The sequence below is a fragment of the Pongo pygmaeus genome, chromosome 9 (genome assembly GCF_028885625.2).
Source record: "Pongo pygmaeus isolate AG05252 chromosome 9, NHGRI_mPonPyg2-v2.0_pri, whole genome shotgun sequence".
NCBI lineage: Eukaryota > Metazoa > Chordata > Mammalia > Primates > Hominidae > Pongo > Pongo pygmaeus.
In genome coordinates, this window is record NC_072382.2 from 59,669,865 (window position 1) to 59,693,372 (window position 23,508).

At 35.8% G+C, this 23,508-nt stretch overlaps 1 protein-coding gene across 7 annotated transcripts in view; it reads left to right on the top strand.

The window, feature by feature from the left end:
• The window catches only part of SOX6 (SRY-box transcription factor 6), a 664,535-nt gene that overhangs the window by 184,625 nt on the left and 456,402 nt on the right, over nucleotides 1-23,508 (top strand). The window contains exon 1 of one of the 7 annotated variants that reach the window (XM_054438797.2): nucleotides 20,081-22,744. The exons of 5 other annotated variants lie outside the window; for them this stretch is intronic. The gene's annotated coding sequence lies outside the window, so the exon portion shown is untranslated. Of the gene's footprint in view, nucleotides 1-20,080; nucleotides 22,745-23,508 lie in introns of those variants that run through there. One more of the 7 variants, XM_054438791.2, reaches the window with a different exon arrangement.

A 23,508-nucleotide genomic window follows, 5' to 3' on the forward strand; every position in this document is an offset into this window, starting at 1 on the left:
ACAGTGGGACAAGTAAAACCCTAGGAAGTTTAGTAAATTCAAGTTACCAATAACAATTAACATTAATATGCTTCATAGTTGTTAAAAGGTACATTGTTTTTTCTTTTATAATCTGTGGTTCCATTTTATTCTTTCTCATGTTTTTATTTTTCCTTATGTAGTTTATAAATTGGAATATTTTAATTTGTTTTTGTTTTTGTTTCACCGTGTATTGTCTTAATTATAGTTTGGCCCGAAATTCCCAGAGAGCATTGGGATGTTGCCTAGCTATTATGAGATGACCAGAACTTTAAAAAATTTTGTTCAGCTGTATAAATTGTTTATTTTGGAAATTTGTCTAGTTTGTTGTATGGAAGTTATCATCTTAGATGTAGAGTCTACTATGTGCTGGGTACTATTTGAGAGAATGGGGAGATAGTGAACAAAGCAAAATACCTGCTCTCATTAAGTTTATATTCTAGTGGTAATGGTAGGAGAGTTATTAAAAAACAACAAATAAGCAAGTAAAATATATTAAAAGGTGATGAGTGATATGAAGCATGGCAAAGGTGGTAGGGAGTGCTGAGGTGAGGAGTTTGCTGTTTTATAAAATACAAGAAGATCATCTCAACAGATAAGGTGATATTTAAGTTGACACCAGAAAGAAGTGGAGAGGCAAACCATGCAGATATCTGGTGGAAGACCATTCTAGAAAGAGAGAACCAGTATCCTGACATAGAGGAGTGAACTTGATGAATTTGAAGAATAGTAGCAGTAAGGAGGCCACAATAGCTGTGTGATGTGATCAGTGAGGACAGGCATAATTTAAACCATTGTAAAGGCTTTGGCTTTTACCCTGAGGAAGATAGGAAACCTGAAGAAGATGGGTTCTCAGCAGAAAGGTGACATGAGTTCTCAGCAGAAAAGTGACATTATTTAACTTCCGTGTTAAAAGGTTTGCTCTGGCAACTGTGTTGAGTATAGACTATAGCGGGGAGACTAGTGAGGAGGTGTCTCAGTCAACTCGGGCGGCTGAAGCAAAATGCCATAAACTCGGTGGCTTATAAACAACAGAAATTTATTTTTCACAGTTCTGGAGGCTGGGAAGTTCAAAATTAAGGCACTGGCTTATCTGTTGTCTGGTGAGCGCCCAGTTCCTCATAGATAGCCAATTTCTCACTCTGACCTCACAAGGTGGAAAGGGCAAGGAGTGTCTCTTGGGGGTTTTTATGAGAGCACTAATCCCATTCAAGAGGGCGCTGCCTCCATGACCTAATCAACTTCGAGAGGTCCCACCTTCTAATACAATCACTTTGAGGATGAGGATTTCAACATATGAATTTTCGGGAGACATAAATATTCAGACTATAGAAAGAGGCTTTTGCAGTAATCCAGATAAAAGATGATGGGGTCTTGGATGAATGAATGAGAAAAATGAATGAATGAACAACCAAATAAACATGGATTATATCTGTCTTTCTAAACAAATATAATGAGAATTGACCTAGTTAGGTAAGTCTTCCCTGAGGAAGTAGGGATTGAAACGAGATCTGAAAGAAGAGTAGGCAATGACAAAGTAAAAGGGCTGGGGTCGGGGTAAGCAAGATGTAAAATATTTTAGGCAAAGGAAAGAATATATGCAAATTTCCTGTGGTGGAAGGAACATGTGTTCCAGGAACTGGAAGATTGATAGTGAGGCCAAAGCTCAGAGAGCCAACATTTATGTGCTAATTATATCATGTGTTTTATTTATTTCTCACAATAGTCTGAGGTAGTTTCTATTGTTTCTATTTTATAATTGAGCAAATTGAAAACATGCAGAAGTGAAGTGACTTGCTCAAGATCAGATTACTAAGACATAGCAGAGCTTGTTTGTTTATTATAGCTACCTTCTACCCTCACCAGAGTGCGGGTAGTTCAATGAAGGCAGAGACCTTATTTATTTATTTATTTTTAACTTTTACATTCAAGTGTACATGTTTGTTACGTATGTAAACTTGTGTCATAGGGGTTCGTTGTACAGATTATTTTATTACCCAGGTATTAAGCCTAGTACTCATAAGTTATTTTTCCTGATCCTCTCCCTTCTTCCACCCTCCACCCTCTGATAGGCCCCAGTGTGTGTTGTTCCCCTCTATGTGTCCATGTGTTCTCATCATTTAGCTCCCACTTACAAGTGATAACATATGGTATTTGGTTTTCTGCTCCTGCGTTAGTTTGCTAAGGATAATAGTCTTCAGCTTTATCCATGACTCTGTGAAGGGTATGATCTCATTCTTTTTTAAATGTCTGCATAGTATTCCATGGTGTATATGTACCACATTTCTTTTATCCAGTCTATCATTGATGGGCATTTAGGGTGAATCCTTGTCTTTGCTATTGAGAATAGTGCTGCAATGAACATACACTTGCATGTGTCTTTATAATACAACAATTTATATTCCTTTGGATATGTACCCAGTAATGGGATTGCTGGGTTGAATGGTATTTCTGTCTTTAGGTCTTTGAGGAATTGTCACACTGTCCTCCACAATGGTTGAACTAATTTACACTCTCACCTACAGTGTATAAGCATTCTGTTTTCTCCACAACTTCGCCAACATCTGTAATTTTTTGACTTTTTAATAATGGTGATTCTGACTGGCAGGAGATGGTATCTCATGGTTTAGATTTGCATTTCTCTAAAGATCAGTGATGTTGAACTTTTTTTATATGATTGTTGGCTGCATTTATGTCTTACTTCTGAAAAGTGCATGTTCAAGGAGAACCACTGCTCAATGAAATAAAAGAGGATACAAACAAATGGAAGAACATTCCATGCTCATGGGTAGGAAGAATTAATATTGTGAAAATGGCCATACCGCCCAAGGTAATTTATAGATTCAATGCCATCCCCATCAAGCTACCAATGACTTTCTTCACAGAATTGGAAAAAACTACTTTACAGCTCATATGGAACCAAAAAAGAGCCCGCATCGCCAAGTCAATCCTAAGCCAAAAGAACAAAGATGGAGGCATCACGCTACCTGACTTCAAACTATACTACAAGGCTACAGTAACCAAAACAGCATGGTACTGGTACCAAAACAGAGATATAGATCAGTGGAACAGAACAGAGCCCTCAGAAATAATGCCACTTATCTACAACTATCTGATCTATGACAAACCTGACAAAAACAAGAAATGGGGAAAGGATTCCCTATTTAATAAATGGTGCTGGGAAAACTGGCTAGCCATATATAGAAAGCTGAAACTGGATCCCTTCTTTACACCTTATACAAAAATTAATTCAAGATGGATTAAAGACTTAAATGTTAGACCTAAAACCATAAAAACCCTAGAAGAAAACCTAGGCAATACCATTCAGGACATAGGCATGGGCAAGGACTTCATGTCTAAAACACCAAAAGCAATGGCAACAAAAGCAAAAATTGACAAATGGAATCTAGCTAAACTAAAGAGCTTCTGCACAGCAAAAGAAACTACCATCAGAGTGAACAGGCAACCTACAGAATGGGAGAAAATTTTTGCAATCTACTCATCTGACAAAGGGCTAATATCCAGAATCTACAATGAACTCAAAACAAATTTACAAGAAAAAAACAAACAACCCCATCAAAAAGTGGGCAAAGGATATGAACAGACACTTCTCAAAAGAAGAAATTTATGCAGCCAAAAGACACATGAAAAAATGCTCATCATCACTGCCCATCAGAGAAATGCAAATCAAAACCACAATGAGATACCATCTCACACCAGTTAGAATGGCGATCATTAAAAAGTCAGGAAACAACAGGTGCTGGAGAGGATGTGGAGAAATAGGAACACTTTTACACTGTTGGTGGGACTGTAAACTAGTTCTACCATTGTGGAAGTCAGTGTGGCGATTCCTCAGGGATCTAGAACTAGAAATACCATTTGACCCAGCCATCTCATTACTGGGTATATACCCAAAGGATTATAAATCATGCTGCTATAAAGACACATGCACACGTATGTTTATTGCGGCACTATTCACAATAGCAAAGTCTTGGAACCAACTCAAATGTCCAACAATGATAGACTGGATTAAGAAAATGTGGCACATATACACCATGGAATACTATGCAGCCATAAAAAATGATGAGTTCATGTCCTTTGTAGGGACATGGATGAAATTGGAAACCATCATTCTCAGCAAACTATTGCAAGGACAAAAAACCAAACACCGCATGTTCTCACTCATAGGTGGGAATTGAACAATGAGAACACATGGACACAGGAAGGGGAACATCACACACTGGGCCTGTTGTGGGGTGGGGGGAGTGGGGAGGGATAGCATTAGGAGATATACCTAATGTTAAATGATGAGTTAATGGGTGCAGCACACCAACATGGCGCATGTATACATATGTAACAAACCTGCACATTGTGCACATGTACCCTAAAACTTAAAGTATAATAAAAAAAAAAAAAAAGTGCATGTTCATGTCCTTTGCACACTTTTTAGTGGGGTTGTTTGTTTTTTCTTGTAAATTTAAGCTCCTTATGGATGTCGGATATTAGACCTTTGTTGGATGTATAGTTTCCAAAAATTTTCTCCCATTCTTTAGGTTGCTTGTTTGCTTTGTTGATTGCTTCTTTTACTGTGCAGAAGCTTTTTAGTTTAATTAGATCCCATTTGTCAATTTTTGCTTTTGTTGCAATTGCTTCTGGTGTCTTAGTCATGAAATCTTTGCCTGTGCTTATGTCCTGAATGGTATTGCCTAGGTTGTCTTCCAGGATTTCTATAATTTCTAAAAGTCTTTAATCTGTCTTGAATTAATTTTTGTATATGGTGTAAGGAAGGGATCCAGTTTCAATCTTCTGCATATGGCTAGCCAGTTATGCCAGCACCATTTATTGAACAGGGAATCCTTTCCCCATTGCTTGTTTTTGTCAGGTTGGTCAATGATCAGATAGTTATAGGTGTGTGGTCTTATTTCTAGTTTCTCTGTTCTGTTCCGTTGGTCTATGTGTCTGTTTTTGTGCCAGTACCATACTGTTTTGGTTACTGTAGCCCTGTAGTATAATTTGAAGATGGGTAGCATGATACTTTCAGCTTTATTCTTTTTGCTTAGGATTGCTCTAGCTATTCAGGCACTTTTTTTTTATTCCATATGAATTTTAAAATAGTTGTTTTTTTTTTTTTTTTTTTTTTGAGATGGAGTCTCACTCTGTCCCCCAGGCTGGAGTGCAGTGGCACTATCTCAGCTCACTGCAAGCTCTGCCTCCCGGGTTCACACCATTATCCTGCCTCAGCCTCCCAAGCAGCTGGGATTACAGGCGCCTACCACCACGCCCGGCTAATTTTTTGTATTTTTAGTAGAGACAGGGTTTCACCGTGTTAGCCAGGATGGTCTCGATCTCCTGCCCTTGTGATCCGCCCGTCTCGGCCTCCCAAAGTGCTGGGATTACAGGCGTAAGCCACCGCACCCAGCCTTAAAATAGTTTTTTTTTTCTAGTTCTGTAAAAAATCTCAATGGTAGTTTACTAGGAATAACATTGAATCTATAAATTGCTTTGGACAGTATAGCCATTTCAGTAATATTCATTCTTCCTATCCATGAGCATGGAATGTTTTTCCATTTATATGTGTCATCTCTGATTTCTTTGAGCAGTGGTTTGTAGTTCTCCTTGTAGAGATCTTTCACCTTCCTAGTTAGCTGTTTTCCTGTTTTATTGTTTTTGTGGCAATTGTGAATAGGAGTTTGTTCCTGATTTGGATCTCGGCTTGACTGTTGTTGGTGTATAAGAATGCTAGTGTTTTTTGCACATGGATTTTGTATCCTAAGACTTTGCTGAAGTTATCAGCCTAAGAAGCTTTTGGGCTAAGACAATGGGTTTTTTCTAGATGTAGGATCATGTTGTCTGTAAACAGGGATAGTTTGACTTCCTCTCTTCCTATTTGGATGCCCTTAATTTCTTTTTCTTGCCTGATTGCCCTGGCCAGGACTTCCAATACTATGTTGAATAGGAATGGTAAGAGAAGGCATCCTTACAGAGACCTTATTTTGTTTGAAGCTGTATCTTCAGCAACTAGAACAGTGCCTAGCACATGTTAGATGTTCACTAAATATTTGCTGAATGAATAAATGAGAGAATGAATTGGAATCAAGGTGTATTTAACTCCAAAGTCCATGTTCTTAACCACATCTTGCACAACCAGATGCAAATTAGAGCTGTCAGACTGTTTCTTAGAAAACGCTTTGATAAGGGGCCAAAGCATTGGGCCACTCCAAAGGGAATGAAGAAAAAGAAATGCTAAAGGGGAACTAGCATTCAGAAAGAATAAGTGGTTCAATATAAATTTGCTATAAACTAGAAAAGATAAGAACGGAGGAGGAAAAGAAGGCTCTGGTTCTAAAGTTGAGTAGCTAACTTCCATAGTAGCTTTCACTAGAACCTGGGCCTGGAAGTTTTTTTTCTTTGCTATCCCACAGCTGCCCATTGTTTTGACTTAGCCACTTTGTTTCCTGGGAAGCAGAACACAGTCAGTATATCTTTCTGATGTCCTTTAATTCATTCACTCACCAACTCAAATATTTTTCTTATTGGGCACTCTCAGATAATTTGTCCCCAGAGCAATATGTCTTGCAGGACACACAAAATATCTCTTGAGTTACTGATTCAGAGTTGGTAGTTCAGGTGTGTAACTTTATGCCTATCTATAGATATTTCTCTTTGAAATGGAACTTTGTGTATCTCACATCTAGGAATTCCATCCATAGTCTTTTCTGTTTCTTCACCTCACATTGCTTCATGTTCTTTTGCCACTTAAAACTATCTTTTCTCTTTTTTCTCAGAGGAAGAAATGTTCCATCTCTGTTCAGAAGGTGACATCACCACTTGTGCCTTTTTACTTCCATTCCCTCTACAGAGGATTCCCTCTCTTACTTTTCATGGTGTTGGAGATTCAGGATCCATTTTCTATTTTGCCACTTCCTGGCTTTGGGAAGTTGAACGAGTTACTTGCCTTTTTTGAGTCTCAATTTGTTATCTTAAAATACCATTTGTCCTGCTAACCTTGCAAGTTTGTAGTGAGTCAGTTACAATAGTGTATGTGAATCCACTTTATAAGGTAGAAAACACCATTTAAATGCAAGATGCTATTATTACAACCTATGTGTACAAATAATTCAGATTTCTTCTTAAAATAGTTTTCCTCGACTTTGGTAACCCTTGAAATATCCTTATTTCCTTCTTCTTTTTACCGTCAAACCTCTTGAAAGAATAGTCTTTATTTTCTATCTATATCTCCTTATTCCTCTGTCTATTGGAATCTGGCTTCTATTTCATTCTGGGTAACTGTATTGAATGTGCTGCCTTCCGGATTACTAGAGATTGCCTAAATCCATATTTAATGTCTTTTTCTCAGGCCTTACTCTTCTCACTTTCTGTAGTAATTAATATTGTTGACTAAAAATGGCTCATCACAGCACTTAACACACAGTAGGTATTCAACAAGTTTTTAGCACACAAATGTTCCTCTTTAGCCTTTTTAGATTAATCTACTTTTTCTGCTTATAAAACAAATGTGTGCATCTCTAAGTTTGGTTCTTTCTATGCTGTTTTCACTCTGTACTTTCTAGGAGGTCTGATTTATTCTATTGCCTTTTAACTCTACATGGATGGATCTCATGTCTACTTTTCCAAGTCTGTCCTCAGCCTTAGTTCTGCCTGTTTAACTCTATATTTTTACCTGGATGTCTCATTGTCACTTCAAATTCAGCAAGTTTACCATTTCTTTCCCCTAAGTCAATCTCCTTTTCAGCCTTTTGTATTTTTGACAGGGATGCAAGCAGTTAGTCACCAGACTTGAGACTTTAGAAATGTGTTGACTCCTTTTTCTTTATGTATTATTGCAATGGTCACTCATTTGTTCATCAGATGTTTATTCAGTATTTGTTACACATAAAGCACTATTCTCGATGGTAGAAATATTGAAGTGAAACAAAACAGACAAAAATAACATCACAAGGATCTTATTTTATAGTCATTTGCATTTATTAATCCATTTATTCAATAAATATTTATTGAGAGTGATGGTGGTACAATTTTTTTATAGGGTTGTCAGAGAAGCCTTCTCTGATACAGAAGGATTTGAAGAGAAACCTGAACAAAGTGAGGGAGCAGGTCATGCAAAGTACTGGAAGAAGAGCTCCCAGGCAAAGGGAAAAAATGTATAGAAAGGCCTTGAAGAGTGAGGAGCTTGGCTGTTCAAAGAAAAGTTGGCACCAATAGAGTGATGAGAGTCAAATGGGTGAATAAAAAGGAATTTGGAGATAACATTAGAAAGATAGCTGGTAGCCAGGTTAGGTAGTTCCTCAAAAGAGTGATGAAGACTCTGGGTTTTCTCTAAGTGAGATAGGAAGCCATTGGAGGATTGGAGAAGCAAAATGATATAATTTACATTTAAAAATAATCTGATATTAGAAGAATAGAGTATAGAAGAGCAGTTGTGGAAGCAGAAACACCAGTTAGGAGACTAATATAAAGGTGTTTATATGAAAGATGATGATGGCTTGGACTAGAGTCGTAGCAGCAGAAAATGGTACATACTATGAATACATAAATTAGAAAAAAAAAAAGAGAGGTTTTTTGAGTAGATGTCACTTCCTCTATTAGCATGGCTTTGCGAGTTGGCAAAATTTTTCCTTGGAGGTGCCTTTTCCTTAGATGTTTACAGCCCTATGCAGGGTGCATGATTTAGTGATCTGTGCTGGCTAGGTTTGCAGCCTACTTGCTCCTTCAGCTGGGCACCCTTGTGCAGTGAATAAAGTGTATAATGGTACACAACCATTTGGATAGAGGTCAAGGGAGTGCGAATTAACTCTTAAAAAATGTTTTTATTCCCGTTATTCTCAAAAGGCCGTTATCACTTCACATATATTTAATCTCTCCAGATAGACTATAAGGCCACCGAGGACCAGAACTGTGTCTTATTCTTTGCTTCAGTAGTACCTGACATGGTGTCCTATCTGTAGTCTGAGGTTTGTTGATGGTGAATAATGAAACTATTTTAAGTCAATCCTTTGCACAGATCATTTTACTAAAGTTCCTGAGGTCTAAAATAGTTCTGCATGTTAATAAAATATAATTATAGTGCTTATATCCGTTGTTAAGAGACATAAACTGTCAAATGTAAAGGCCATTAGTGTGACTTATATAAAAGTGGATGTCTTTTTTTCGTGTCATGTAATATTAGTTGCCATCTGAGAGACTATTTCAATGTACCCAGGTTTATTTTAATAGCTCATACCAACTGCAAGGAAAGTGATAAAATATTTTATTTTTTTCATATGTCCTTATTTCAATAATGCAGCAATATCTTGAAATGACATGGTATGGATGAAGCAAGTCTAGGGACTGCTGCCAAGTCTACATAGCAGCAGCATGGAAGTAGTTTAGTCAGTTTCACCAAAAGTTTGAAATCTATTGTATTAGAGGCATGTGCAAAAGCTGTGTTAATTGCTAGCTTATTTTCCATATGGTTCTGTTTTAATGAAGCATATTTAATACAAATGGTTGGAAAGTAAGTTGGGCAATGGCTAAACTGACTCTAACTAATTCTTACAGTGCTTTCACTCCAGTACTTAACAGTGGTTGGAAAGTAAGTTGGGCAATGGCTAAACTGACTCTAACTAATTCTTACAGTGCTTTCACTCCAATACTTAACAGTGCCTTTGTAAAGTTCCTTCATTCACAGTTTTTACTTGAAATGTGACCTAAGATAACTAAAAACTATTCTTTCTTTAAACTCGATCTCTGAAAAGAACAAGAACAATCATAGTTCCTAATTGAAGTCAAAACGAATCAAGTCAAAGATAGTGCAGCTTGTTTTCTTTTGTATGATATCATTGAATTCTCTTCATCATTACTATGGCTATTTCTGAAGGTGTTTAATTGAGATAATGGGCATTATAAAGGGTTACATATAGGAACTGAAATGACTTTACCAAATGCTGAAGTTGGCTTTGTTCACACGACAATAATTTTACCTCTTCAGGGATATGAAATAGAACAGTCTAGAATATTAATATTTCTTATTTGCACATTTTCTATATTTTATGCATTAAAATCGGACTTACTAGATGTTAACATTAAGTTAGAAATGAAATCAAGGATAAATTGTCCAGCAATACTGTAAAATCTTTTTATTTCATTTTTTCTATGAGACTCAAATATCAATATATAGTCATTGTGTTTGTCTTCAATCTTTTGAGAGTTCAGATATGTTATCTTAACAATGATGTGCTGATTTCTTCTAAGTATTTTATTTTGGTGTATTTTGGTGTACTTATAAATATGTACAATTGTCTTCATATTTGCTCGAGAATAAGGATACTGTCCCTGTTAGACTCCAGGTTGAGTTCTGAGAGGAAAAAGGGAAACATGGTTCGAAGTGTTTGTATCAATTTTGCTATTTTTTTTTCTCACTTTGTCACTAAAGTATTCTCTTTGTTATCTGAATAAGACATCTGCTAACTAGTCTGGCCCTTTTTACCTGATTGTTTAAGAAGTCTTAGCTAAATGTTAGGCCATGGAGGCCCAGGAATCTGCTAAATGCTGCTGAGCTTGAAAGACATAATGTCCTTGGTCTGTTTTGTCTCTTCCACTCTTGGATATCTTTGATAAATAACCCCAATGTAAATGTGGGATAAATCAAGCAATGGCGTATTCTAAGCAGTGACTGGCTCAAAGGATTAGTTTACATCTTAATAAGCAGTAGACTTTTCTCATATTCAAAAGAGGTTGAAGAATACAATACAAAAATTAAGTTTTCACCCAACTTAGTTATATAAATATGGGGAGTCCTAACACTGAAGAAAAAAATACTTTTTAAAAAACTGGTTTGTGAGAAATCTTCTAGAATAACAATCCTACCTTTTATCTCTCCCTAGTAAGTCTTTCCCTAGAGGAGGTTAACATTAGATCAGAAAGTTCTCTGCCCAGATGTATTTGGGGAGTTGTATTGAACATATCCCTTTGCCACAGAAACTAGTCATCTTTAAATGTCAGCTTCAATGTTGAAATTTTATGAGAATGGAAAGGAATACACATTTTTACTTATTTTAGACTTCCCATTGGAAAATGTAGTCGGCTGCTGTTGTCTCAAGTTGGAAGGGTTTACAAAGTTTTCTTCAAATATTCATCTCAAATACTCATGGAAAGCAAATGCAATCCAGAATTAGACAAGAAGAATAAATGTACCTTCCCTTTAAAAAACTTATTAATTGTAGCACATCAGTCTTAGTCATTTTTTTTGACCTTTCTCTCAGTTTATATTTACCCTGGATACTTTTCTTTTGTCTTGTTTATTTTAAGCATGGCTTAATTTTTCACCGGAGCAAGAGCTTAAAAACGTCAGAGTAAGAAGAGAACAATTACGTTTGTGACAATTGTCAATTACTTGCACATTATTCAAGATAGAATATATTTTCCAATTAATGTTAAAAACAGAATTGTAGAATTACTTTTGAGTTTGATTCACTTTGAGAAATCTAAGAAAAAATTTAAAAATCCATTCTGTCACCTTTTCCCCCCTCATGTAGGGATGTTCTTAAAGTCAAAGAGAGTTGCTGTTTCGAATACTCTCTGACTTTGAAGCCTGTGGAAAACCACTTATGAGGTACAGGGAGCCTTATGTTGAGTTAGGCAGCTGGAGATGAACTATTGCCATGGTGAGGGACTCTGAAAATGAGGTTTAAAATATCAGGTTGCCCCGAGTAACAGTTTATGGATAGGAAAAATCCGGCTATATTATTCATCATTATTATCTATATGTCATTGTAATCTAGATGTCAGGTATTTTTCATCATTATTATCTAGAAGTCAGGTATTTGGGAGGGTGTTTCTCTGTAAGAAATTGCAGAAACAATGTTTTTGTTTTAGAGAAAATAAGATATTTTGCATTTTTTTATTTTTTAAATTTCTCACTATGGTTTTCAGGTCTAATCCTTGAACTGTATCTCTTTTGGTCTTGATTTTGTTTTCACAGAAATAGCGGAGCTAAGCTTTTCATTTAATTGTAATAAAATACTGCCCTAAAGAAGAAATAAATATGATTTTTTTACCAGTTTATATGGAAAAGCATATAACTGTAATAATATTTTAACTATAGTTTGTATAGACCATACTCATTTAAACTCTATGCAAATCTTTGTTACTTTAGGGCAAAGAAGCTACAAAACCATAATGCGTGGTGTAGTGAGCACACACCATAAATTTGATAATCATACTTGTGAATTCATCATATTTTATACAGGAGATCATTGTAGCATTATGAATAGTAATGTGCAAATGGCATGAAAAAAATGTTGCCACACTCTTGAATCTGTGCCAAGTTGCATTGATTGATAAGCGAAGATATTAAAATAGCAGAAATTTTACATTGACTTTAATGCATGGAGTTTCCATAATTCCCAATGAATCTGGAATGTTAATATAAATACGCTTTTTGTGAGGCGGCAGGAAACATGCTGCCCAGACTACACATGTTACCCAGCTAGGACTGCCTCTACTGTTTAGAGAAATAGGAGTGGGAGGCTGTCTTAAGTGAAAGTGAAAAAAGGCATTTGTTTAGCTGCATGGCAACACAAATATTTCGCTTAGTGAGACTGACAATGCATCTCATTATGTGAGCGGGTGCCAGCTTGTAAAAAATTTCTGTTTAACTTTCCATATTAGTTAAAGGTGCCCATGCTTAACTGTTTGAAGCCTGCCAATCAGGTTCCCTCCCTCTCCCACTCCCTGTTGTTGCCCCCAACTTTTTGTCTACCATTGTTTTTTCCCACAGTAATAGATGAGAGAGCTAAGGATATCTGGTCCATTGAATGCTGTTAGGAATATGTGGGGAACTCTGCCAGGTTGAAGTCGGCCTCGAGCTAGACATTTGTTACTTCTTCCCATTTCTCTTATTCCGGATGCACTTTTTTAAAGGCTAATTGTTATATTCTGCCTTGACAGTAGAAACATTCAATGGTATTGTTTCAAGTTGACAGTTCCCTGTAGTACTACCATTGTCTGAGTACCAGTCCCATGTTCTCAAGATAAAAAATCCTTGATCTTAAATTCTCCAATCTCTTGCAATGCATTTGGATCCTAGGCTGTTTTCCTTTTTATAGTGATAGAAAGCAGAAGAAAATGAACTAATGATGATTACCATATCACTTTTTAAAAATTAGTTATTTTATGAATTTCAAAATACCTTTCACTTCAGGAGTACTTTAGATCAAGGTCTCTATGTTTGAATTGCCATGATTCCTGCATTATATGCAATTTCAGTAGTTTTATCAGGATATGGTACTGTAAGGTGAAGGCAAAACACATTTTTAAATGTCTGTGATTATAATATACAACTGAAAGATTCTTACCATTCATAATGCATAGAATGATGTACAAGGACCCACCTAGATGAGTAGTCGAGGAAACGTACATTTTTAAATAATTTCCTCATATTTTTAAAAGCTATAGCATCAGGAATATTAGAGTTTGTTTAAATATTTCAAAATGTCTTACCCAGTGAGAGAGTGTTGGTTACAGAATGAACTCAGAGAAATAATTTATAATAGACAAAGCACTTTAAAATTATATAAACCAAGAGAGTTAAAACTAGGCATCACTTTGCATGAAGAAATTGAAAACAAATTCAAATAGTAATTGTTTTGCACCAATATCTGCATAAGGTTTAAGCAATTATGTTCCATGGTTATATTTATATTTGTTTTATAAAAATAGTTGGGGCATTCAACTTTTAAAAAATAAGATGTATATTCAGGTATGAGAATTAGAAGCCTATTCTCAAACTGATTTTTTTTTCCAAATTAAGTTGCTGGAGTATTGCGGTAAAATATTTTCCTTTTCTTACTTCCTACTGCCGCATTCTGGTTCTTATCCTATTGCATCTCTGTCTATTTTTAGATGGAGGTTGGTCCTCTTGGAAAAGAGAATCCTCCTAAATCCAGAAGACTATGGCAACATCTGTCAGGCAGAAGCCTGAACTGGCTGAGGGGTTGTAAATTCCTGCCCTGACAAGGATCTTTCTGACTTCTTTAGCACTTTATTACCCCAATCACAGTCGTGAATTTTTGCTGAATTAGTGGCGTTCTGGCCCTGTGTCTGAGCCTTTCAAAGAGAAAACACAATATGCTGTCCATTGATAGGGTGGGCCGGGGTATGGATGGCTAGGAGGCAATGCAGTTACAGTCTGGATGGAACCCAACGTAAATGTTTTGCCATTAGCATTCTTGTTAATTAGATACTCATGGTAAGCCTCAAAGTGCCAATATATGAATTTTTTAAAAAAGCACATTTGGATTTTCCTGTGCTGTGTATTATTGCTTAGTTCTTCCTCATCAAAAGCAACTCATTTCCTCTCTTCAAGCAGGACAATACTTCCACTTTCTCACCAAGGCTGGCCGGTTAGTGTAGCGAAATTCGTCCAGTATGAAAGGACATCAAATTTACATGGGGAGTTCTGACTCTATTTTACGCTTCAGTGTGAAAGGTAGAAGGAAGGTATTGTTCTATTGAATACTTCTGTCTCCATGTCTTCCATCTTGCCCATCCAATTACTAGTTGACATTTAAAGTATTTGGTAGTGGCTTTATGGGACACTATTGTGATATTCTGTCAAGGTTTCATAGTCCCCACTGTGGAAAAATACCTCTGGTTTCTTGTCAATTACAGTTCTTGGCAGATAGTAAGCACCTAATAAATATTTGTTGAATGAATAATTGAGTGAATTTGTGAAAGTATAGGAAATGTTAACAAGAGAAGAATATAAAGTTCTTGAAAGATGCTGCTGAGAATGATTTAGTGTTGTGGACGCTTAAAGTCCAAATTCTGAGATTAGCTGGCAACCTGTTGAAATGAAGACTCCTTAATTTAAATAATTTGGTGCAGATTTTCAGACTTTATTCTTTAGCTGGTACAAATTAGCCATTATTTGTTTCCAAGAATTGTCAGATAGTATTCAGTTTTCCAAATCTGGTATTTTAGAAGGCAGTGGAATCCTCTAAAATGTCGTACTTGGAAGACTGCCTACAATTCAGAATAAATAATTTTTATAGTTCCAGAGAGACTAGAGACTTCTTGGAAAATTCTGTGCCTATCTGTTGTTTTATATTTTCCTTGCTAAAGAATAATGCTGGAAGCATGATGCTAACCAGTAGGAAAAATTGGCATTTCAGTCTACAGGAAGCTTGGCAAAAGTCTTTTTCTGAACATGCTTTTCTTTCTATTAAAGTTTGATTGTGAATCATGTGGGTCTAAATGTGAAGGTGTATTTTTCCAGCTGACCATGGTACATGTGACAAGCAGACTGTCTCTAGTGCTCTATTAGCCTACTGTGGTGCTAATGCCTTATGAGGTGAGCACCATGATCATGTTCATTGTACAGAGAGGTAGGCAGCAGAGTAAGCGTATATTCTTTAAAGAGCTACATATTGGGACAAATCCCTTGTGAAGTCATGTGTGCTAAACTTTATGCTGAATATTTAAAATCAAAGGACTATCTAGAATCCCAGATCCCACCAGTGTTCCTCATAACTTTACTCTTTTAATCTAGGAATCGATATACTCAGGAGGCATCTTTTTCTTCAAGATTCTCTTTACTGTTATTTTCCTCAATGACATGCCATTTAGATTGCCAGATAATCTAGAAGTTTGCTAGTATCCCTCGTGATTGATCATTTATTCTGCCTGTGTATTCCATGGTGTTCTTTGTGCATATTATTTTTAATTAAAATATAATAATTGTACATATTTATGGGGTACAGAGTGATATTTCAATATCGGTATACAATATGTAATGATCAAATCAGGGTAATTAGCATATCCATCACCTCAAATATTTATCATTTTTGTTTTGAGAACATTCAAAATCATGCTGTCTTCTAGCCACTTGAAAATACTCAGTAAATTGTTAACTATAGTCACCCTTCAATGCTATAGAAAACTAGATTCTCCTATGTAGTATTCTATAGAAATTCCTCCTATCTAGCTGTAATCTTGTATCCTTTAACCAGCTTCTCCCTGTTTTTCTCCCTGTTATCTTTCCTATACTCTAGTAGTTACTATTCTACTCTACTGCTATGAAATCAGCTTTTTTATTTAAGTGTCCACATAAGAATGAGAATATGCAATATTTATCTTTCTGTGCCTGGCTTATTTCACTAAACAAATAGTTACATTTTATTTTTGGTAACAAAAGTCTTTGTAAGGGCCTAGATATTTTTATTTACATGCCAAATTAAGCAGGTAATTTACATGTCTAGGCTGTCAAACATTCAAACGTACTTCTTATTACATGTGGGAGGCTTACTTCATATTTTCTTACTCATTTGCAAAATAAAAATATTGAAAAAAGAACACATATCTTGGGTATCTTCTGCATATAATGCCCAATACAGATGTATTTGAAGAGTTCCATTATTCATACATTGTGAATATAATGACTACCAAAGTATTCTAGCATACATTATTTATAGCTCTCAAAATCTTCTAATATTGAATAACAATGCATTAAAATATAGAATATTACAAAATAGCTTGTATTTATATTATCCTCTCATCCAAAATTCTGTAGATATTTTGGAACTGACTGACATAGAAGCAGTTTGTATTTTCTTGATATATTTCATGTAGTTTCTTGTACCTGGAATACTTCTGTTAAACATATTTACTTGTAGGAATTTCATCCATCTTTCAAGGCCTAGCTACTTATAGTCTTCTGTGATCTCGCTTCTGTGATCTGAACTCCCATAGCTTTTTTTCTCTCTCTTTTTGTTCTTGTCACAATTTATCTTTTTAGTAATTTTTGTGAACAGTCCTTTTATTAATACTAGTTTCTGATGGAAAATTTTGTGTTTTTTTTTTTAAACTTGCAGGGATATTAAGTCTAATCCATCTTACTACATGACCATATATAATGCCCATTATTCAGTAAGCACTCAGTTTATAATTACTAAGGGAATTAATTAAAAATTCTGCAATTTCCATATTCGCAATTCTTTTCATAATTTACCAAATTTGCATTGCTTTTCTTACATTTAGCTTTTCTTATATGTGCTGCCAAGCTTTTACTATTTTCATGTTATCCTGAGAGTTAGGCAAAAAGTAGTTTCTTGAATTTGCAGATGAGTTAAATGAAACGTTTCTGAAGAATGTGAAGTGTATTATTTATCCTGCGACCTGAACAAAATCTGGAGCTTTTGGTGGGGGAAAACAAAAAGAAGGAATTGGGACATCACTCTCATTATCACTGCTCATGCTTCTTCTCTCTCGCTGCCAGTTATGATTTTGGAGGAGTGGGGACTATGACATGTTTCTTTGTATCGTCTCTAGCACAATAGTTTGCTCATTGTCAGTGCTCTAAATGTATGCATAAAATGAATGTGTGAATGAATTTGACATAAATGAATATTGTTTTTGGTACCTCAGCCATTCTTTCCTTTAATCGCTTTCCAGTTTCCCCAGGCTTCTTTTGCATTTATGTTCTCCTTCCAGTCCCTCATATAAAACCCTCCTTTCAGGAAAGAATTGGGTGACCATACTCAACCCAAGATATTAATGGCCAAAAAATGTTAGACTTTTATGGTATACGCATTTAAAAGTGTAGAAGTCAGCCGGGCGCGGTGGCTCATGCCTGTAATCTCAGCACTTTGGAGGCTGAGGTGGGCGGATCACCTGAGGTCAGGAGTTTGAGACCAGCCTGGCCAGCATGGTGAAACCCCGTCTCCACTAAAAATACAAAAATTTGCTGGACATGGTGGCAGGTGCCTGTAATCCCAGCTACTTGGGAGGCTGAGGCTGGAGAATCGCTTGAACCCAGGATGCAGAGGTTGCAGTGAGCTGAGATCACGCCACTGCACTCCAGCCTGGGTGACAAGAGTGAAACTCCACCTAAAAAAAAAAAAAAAAAAAAAAGTAGACGTCTTTTCAGATACAAATTAAAATAAATGAATTAAGTTATATGGGATCCTCATTCCCTCATTCATGTTTATAGTGGCCTTTAAGCAGTTTCGATATTACTTGAGGATCCATCAAAATAAATTTTTAGAGATGGGTAGCTAGGCCTCTGTAAATCTTTGCAAAAATTCTAAGAATTTAGACTTAAAGAGGATGATGGAATATTACTTGGGGTAGCTGTCTCTGAAGTAAGAGAAGGGACAAAAGTTATCTAATGAAGAATACTTTTATTCTCATTTGCCTTAAGAATTGCTAGATTCATGTTTTTTGTCCCCCTTTTGGGACTACTAGAAACAATTCAAAGAAGTTTTTGCTGTGCAACTGCTATTAAATGAAGTTTGCAATTGTTTTTATATTTTTCCTCTGAAGTTACCTCACTGTAATAATTACTGTCAAAAGAAACTCTTTAAGAGTTATGCTGTTTACTGTTTTCACTATGCAGCATTTGTTCTGGTTTTCTTTTGGGGAACAACCCTTCTTTCACTTTTGGTACCTGTGGTTGAGGTGGAACTGCCTTTATCCTCCCAAGTCGTAGGGAGTGGGCATTTCATACTCCTGGCAACAGTGATTGGTTCAGAAATAAACATGCTATCCAAGCCAGGCCAGTGAGACTCAATCCTGGGATATTTCCTGGAATTACTGGGAAGGAAACACTGTCTTTCTATTGAGGTTTCTAACCTTGAGCTTCTGATAGTCATCTTTGCCACTGAAAGGGGAGAGCCTGCTTGAGAGAGAGGAGAAAAACCAATTTCCTAATTATACCATTTAAATACTGAGTCCAGGTGTGTTAGAAGGCAGGACTTTTCAATTAAGTGAACCAATAAATTATTTTTTGTTTGCCTGTTGGTTTACTTATTTATTTGTTAGAGATGGGGGTCTCATAGTATTGCCCAGGCTGATCTCAAGTCATCCAGGCTTAAGTGACCCTCCTGCCTTAGCTTCCTGAGTAGCTGGGACTGCAGGTGCATGCCATAGTGCCCAACCGACAAATTATTTTTTGATTAAAAAAAGCTACTTTGAGTTGGTTTTTTATCACTTACACAACTAAGTGTTGTAATGCATACAGCTAAAGTTGCATAACTGCAGAACTGTTATGGTGGATGCGTATATGGATATATCTGATTTGGAGAAATATTTTAATGTCCATTGTCTCACCTAATATTTGCAATTTATTCTAGTTTACTTTTCATGAGCATAAAGGAGTGTGGGTTTTATGATGAAATGTGTTACTGTTTAAACACGTATAGTTTTAGCTGAAATAATGTTATTAGCATTGTCAAAGAATAAAATGCAAATGAGATGATATAAATAGATAAAATCCAGACTTTATATTATTTTGAAAATAGAACAAATTAATAGAATTTCTATATCTAGCTTTCTGTATGTAGTTTTCCTTTTTCCTAAATGAAAGAAGTTGAAATTTGCTTATATTTTTGATATTCACTTATTTATAGCAATTTAATATTTTTATTAGATACACGAGTTCAACACGAATTGGAGAGAGTACTTTATCTGCTTATGTCTGAAGAAATATTCTCTGCTTGTGACATTTTCATATGTTAATCCTTTTCATTAATGTATAATTGTTAATAGATTTGCTTCAAATTAGAGCTCTCACTAGTTTGGAAAACAAAACAAAAATGAATATTGTAGTACAAATTTTGCGTTCACCTAGAAAACATAATCTGGATTTGAAAGAAAATTTATTCTCCAAATATAGCTATGCAAATTCTGCTTGACTTTGGTAAGTCACTGTTAAAGGAGTAATGTTTTTAATTTATATTTCTTGCTATTTTAGGAGATCTGCATTTTGTTTGTGTTTTTATATTGAAATATGCATGTAAAGACTAGGTTGATAGTTTAATCATCTCTCTTAGGCACAGGCTGGACCATTTTGTAGTAAATGTACTTAAAAATCCCAACATTAAAATAATATCCTGTTTTTTTAATCCATGAAATTAAAAGATGTGTATTCTCAATAAAATTTGGTCTTTTTTACCTGGCAAACCTTAAGTGCCAAGGTCTTAAGTTGGCAGTTTTTTCCCTAGCCCTTATAGATATGTCTCTCAGTTATAAGAGCCTCAGATTTAAGTCCCTTGGGTGTTGATACTTTCATTAGGAAAAGATTGGGGTGCTAACTAGTTTGTGAGAGTAAGGGCCTCATTAGAACATTTTAAAATCAGCCAAAACTGAAAAAGTCAATTAACCTTTGAAAGTCCTCGCAGACAACAGCACATTTGGAATAGCATGCACACTTAGTTATACAGGTGGAGTTTCTCAGAGGTAGTAGATTTTACAGTTTTACTATCAGTCATTATGTAGAATTTCCCCTTTCCTCAATGACGCCAAATTTGCAACCAAGACCAAATACAATTTAAAATGGATAAAATTCCTCCTAGGAGGAGCCTTCTCTGACACTACCCCTTTCCTGTTCCTTTAACCCTTCTATGTGGTGATTTTTCTTTTTCTTTTTTTTTTTTTCAGTCACTCACTATCTCCCCTACCCTAAATTGTTCATAGGATAGTATCACATAGTAGTCACATGCACCCTTATTATTATTTTTGGTTAAAAGTTATGTAAAACAATAAGAAAAAAGATAAAACCTCTAATACACTTCCACAGTATGTCATCTGTTTTCATTTTTACCTGCTTATTTCCAGTCCTTGTTCATATCTTTTTTTTTTTTTTTTTTTTTTTTTTGAGACAGGTTCTCGCTCTGTTGCCCAGGCTAGAGTGCAGTGGCATGATCATGACTCATTGTAGTCTCGACCTCCCAGGCCCAAGTGATCCTCCAATCTCAGCTCCCTCAAGTAGCTGGGATTGCAGGCACACGCCACCATGCCTGGCTAATTTTGTTTGTTTTTTGTAGAGATGAGGTTTCACTTCATTGCCCAGGCTGGTCTCGAACTCCTGGGCTCAAGCAATCTTCCTGCCTCGGTCTCCCAAAGTGCTGGTGTTACAGGCGTGAGCCATCGTGCCTGGCCCCTTGCTCATATCTTTTAAAAATGAATTTAATGTAACTGCAATTAGATCATAGATGTCATTGTGTGTTCTTTGTTTCTTACTTAATGTTAAATAATAAATATTTCCCACCACAAAGAGCTTGTCATGACCTACGCAAACACTTAGGGAAGCCCTGGTGTGTCTTATGTCTTTTGGGTCAGAACTGCTATTTGGGCATTACTTTATTTTATTATTTTATTTTTAAAAACTCATTTAAGATTTAAAAACTTTTAAAATTTATTTATTTAGTTTTTGGGTAAATTATAATTATATATATTTATGGGATACACTGTGATATGATATATGTATGCATGTGAAATGTATACATGTGGAATGGTAGAATCAAACTAACATACCCATCACCTTAAATACTTACCATGTTCCTCCTGCCTAATTGCAACTTTGTACCCTTTAACCAACATCTCCCTATTCCTCCCCATCCCCACCCAACCTCTGGTAACCACCTACTGCTCTCCGCTTCTATTGAGTTCAGTTGTTTTAGATTCCACATATAAGGGAGAACATGTGGTTTTTGGTTTTCTATATATTTGGGCCTTATTTTAGATAGTCTTCCTCTTGGCCTTGAGCTATTCTATTTAAAATTAGCCTGAACCTCTTTTTTTTTTTAAACTGAGGGAAGACATTGTTTCTGTCTGTGATGGCAATGCGTCCTAAATTTTACCAATAACTATACAGTTTTTGGTAGGTTTTATCTTCTATCCATTGCATCTGTTGGGATGCTTATAGAGTTATTCTTCTTTAATCTGTGAATATGGTATTATTGGTAGATTTTCTGAACCATTTAGGATAACCATGACAAAACTTATTTGTTCTCAGTGGATTTTCATTTACACTATAGAATTAGTTAAAATTTAAAGGATATTTGTAACTGTGTTCATAATTAGTCAGTGATTTTCTGTTCTTCTAGTGTGTCTATTTTATTTTGGAATCAAGGATAGATATTCTAGCCTTATAAAATGCATTCAGAGTCATATATATCTTAGTGTGGAAGGAACTCATGATATTATCTCTCCTAGAGGCATTTGCAATCAATTTATGTTAAAGCTCTTAACTGGGAGGAAAAATATTTTTATCTTTAAAGAATTTTGAAACATAAACCCAACATAGCTGTTTCCCCCCAATCCTCTGCCTGTTTTTTTTTTTTTTTTTTTGTGGGGGGGTTGGTTAGGGGACTGCAAGAGGAAAGTTACGGGTAGAGAAAATGTTGGTAAAGAATGGAGGTTGTCGCCATAAGGCTCTGTCATAGCAATGCAATTATTTTGGTGATTATCTTTCATACTTTTTGGCAGGCCTATGGTTTAATCCATTGGAATTCAGAAGATAGCAGGTTGATGGCATTGGTTAGGGAAGATATTGATTATCAGAGAAGGTGTTAAATGAACAGAGAAAAAGCCTCTTGCACCAAAGTTAAAGGTGATCTGAGGTTTAAATACCTTAGTCTGTTTATGTACCACATGTCCTTTATAAAGGCAAAAGGGTAGAACTTCTCCTTCAGGTCCCACAATTACCCCATTGGTTGCATTGAGCCATTTATGACATCATTCTTCTTGTAAGTCTTTCCTTGGGGTTAGTTTTAGTCATATTTTTATCTCTATAAAACATCAGGCTGGGAGGTGGTGTGTGCCTGTAGTCTCAACTGCTAGGGAGCCTGAGGCAGGAAGACTCCTTGAGCACTGGAGTTCAAGGCCAGCCTGTGCAACATAGTGAGACCCTATCACTCTGGAAAAAAAAAAAAAAAAATCTGTGGAGGTAGGTGTGGCTTCACATGTAATTTGACCCATGTTTCATCTCATTTCATCCTGTAAAAAATAGTTTAAAACAAATGTTAGAAACTCTAAACTTGGGGCTTTCTAAATATCTGATGTGACTGGTGATGTAATTTCTTTTAAGAGAGTATGCTTACTTTTTTCTGTCCTTATCTGTTCTTCTAATTGTATGATAATTTTAATCAACACAGCTTTTAAGCACATACTATGTACCAGATGAGATATGTGTATGCATGTAAAATATATATGTGTGAAATGATAGAATCAGGTGAATGGATACGTAGAGACAATGTTCTTAAGGAGTTTGAGCTTTCCTTTTCCGTCTTTGTTCTTTATGGTCCTTTCCTTTTCTGATATGCAAGCACTTTTGTTTCTCTTTGCCTCTCTGTCAAAGCAAAGAGACTTTTAAAAGAAATTTTGAGTTGAAACTAAGCTGCTTCCTTTGAGAAGAATTAGTACAGCTCTCTGAACATGGACTTATTGTTTGTTTAGAACGCAGTGTTAACGAGGGCACAAGCCTTGATTTTTCTATGGACCTATTAGCTTTGCTCTTTTCCATGACCTTGGATGACTGCTGTAATAATTGATACTTGCTAAAGACCAGGTGAGAGGAGTTGGTTGATCAAAACACTAGAAAAATAGGATAAATTGCATTCTTGCCTGTTATTCTTATTTATAAAAGGCAAACCATCACTCAGGGATTTACTTTAAAACAAAATTATTATTAAAATAAGTTGTAAAGGAATG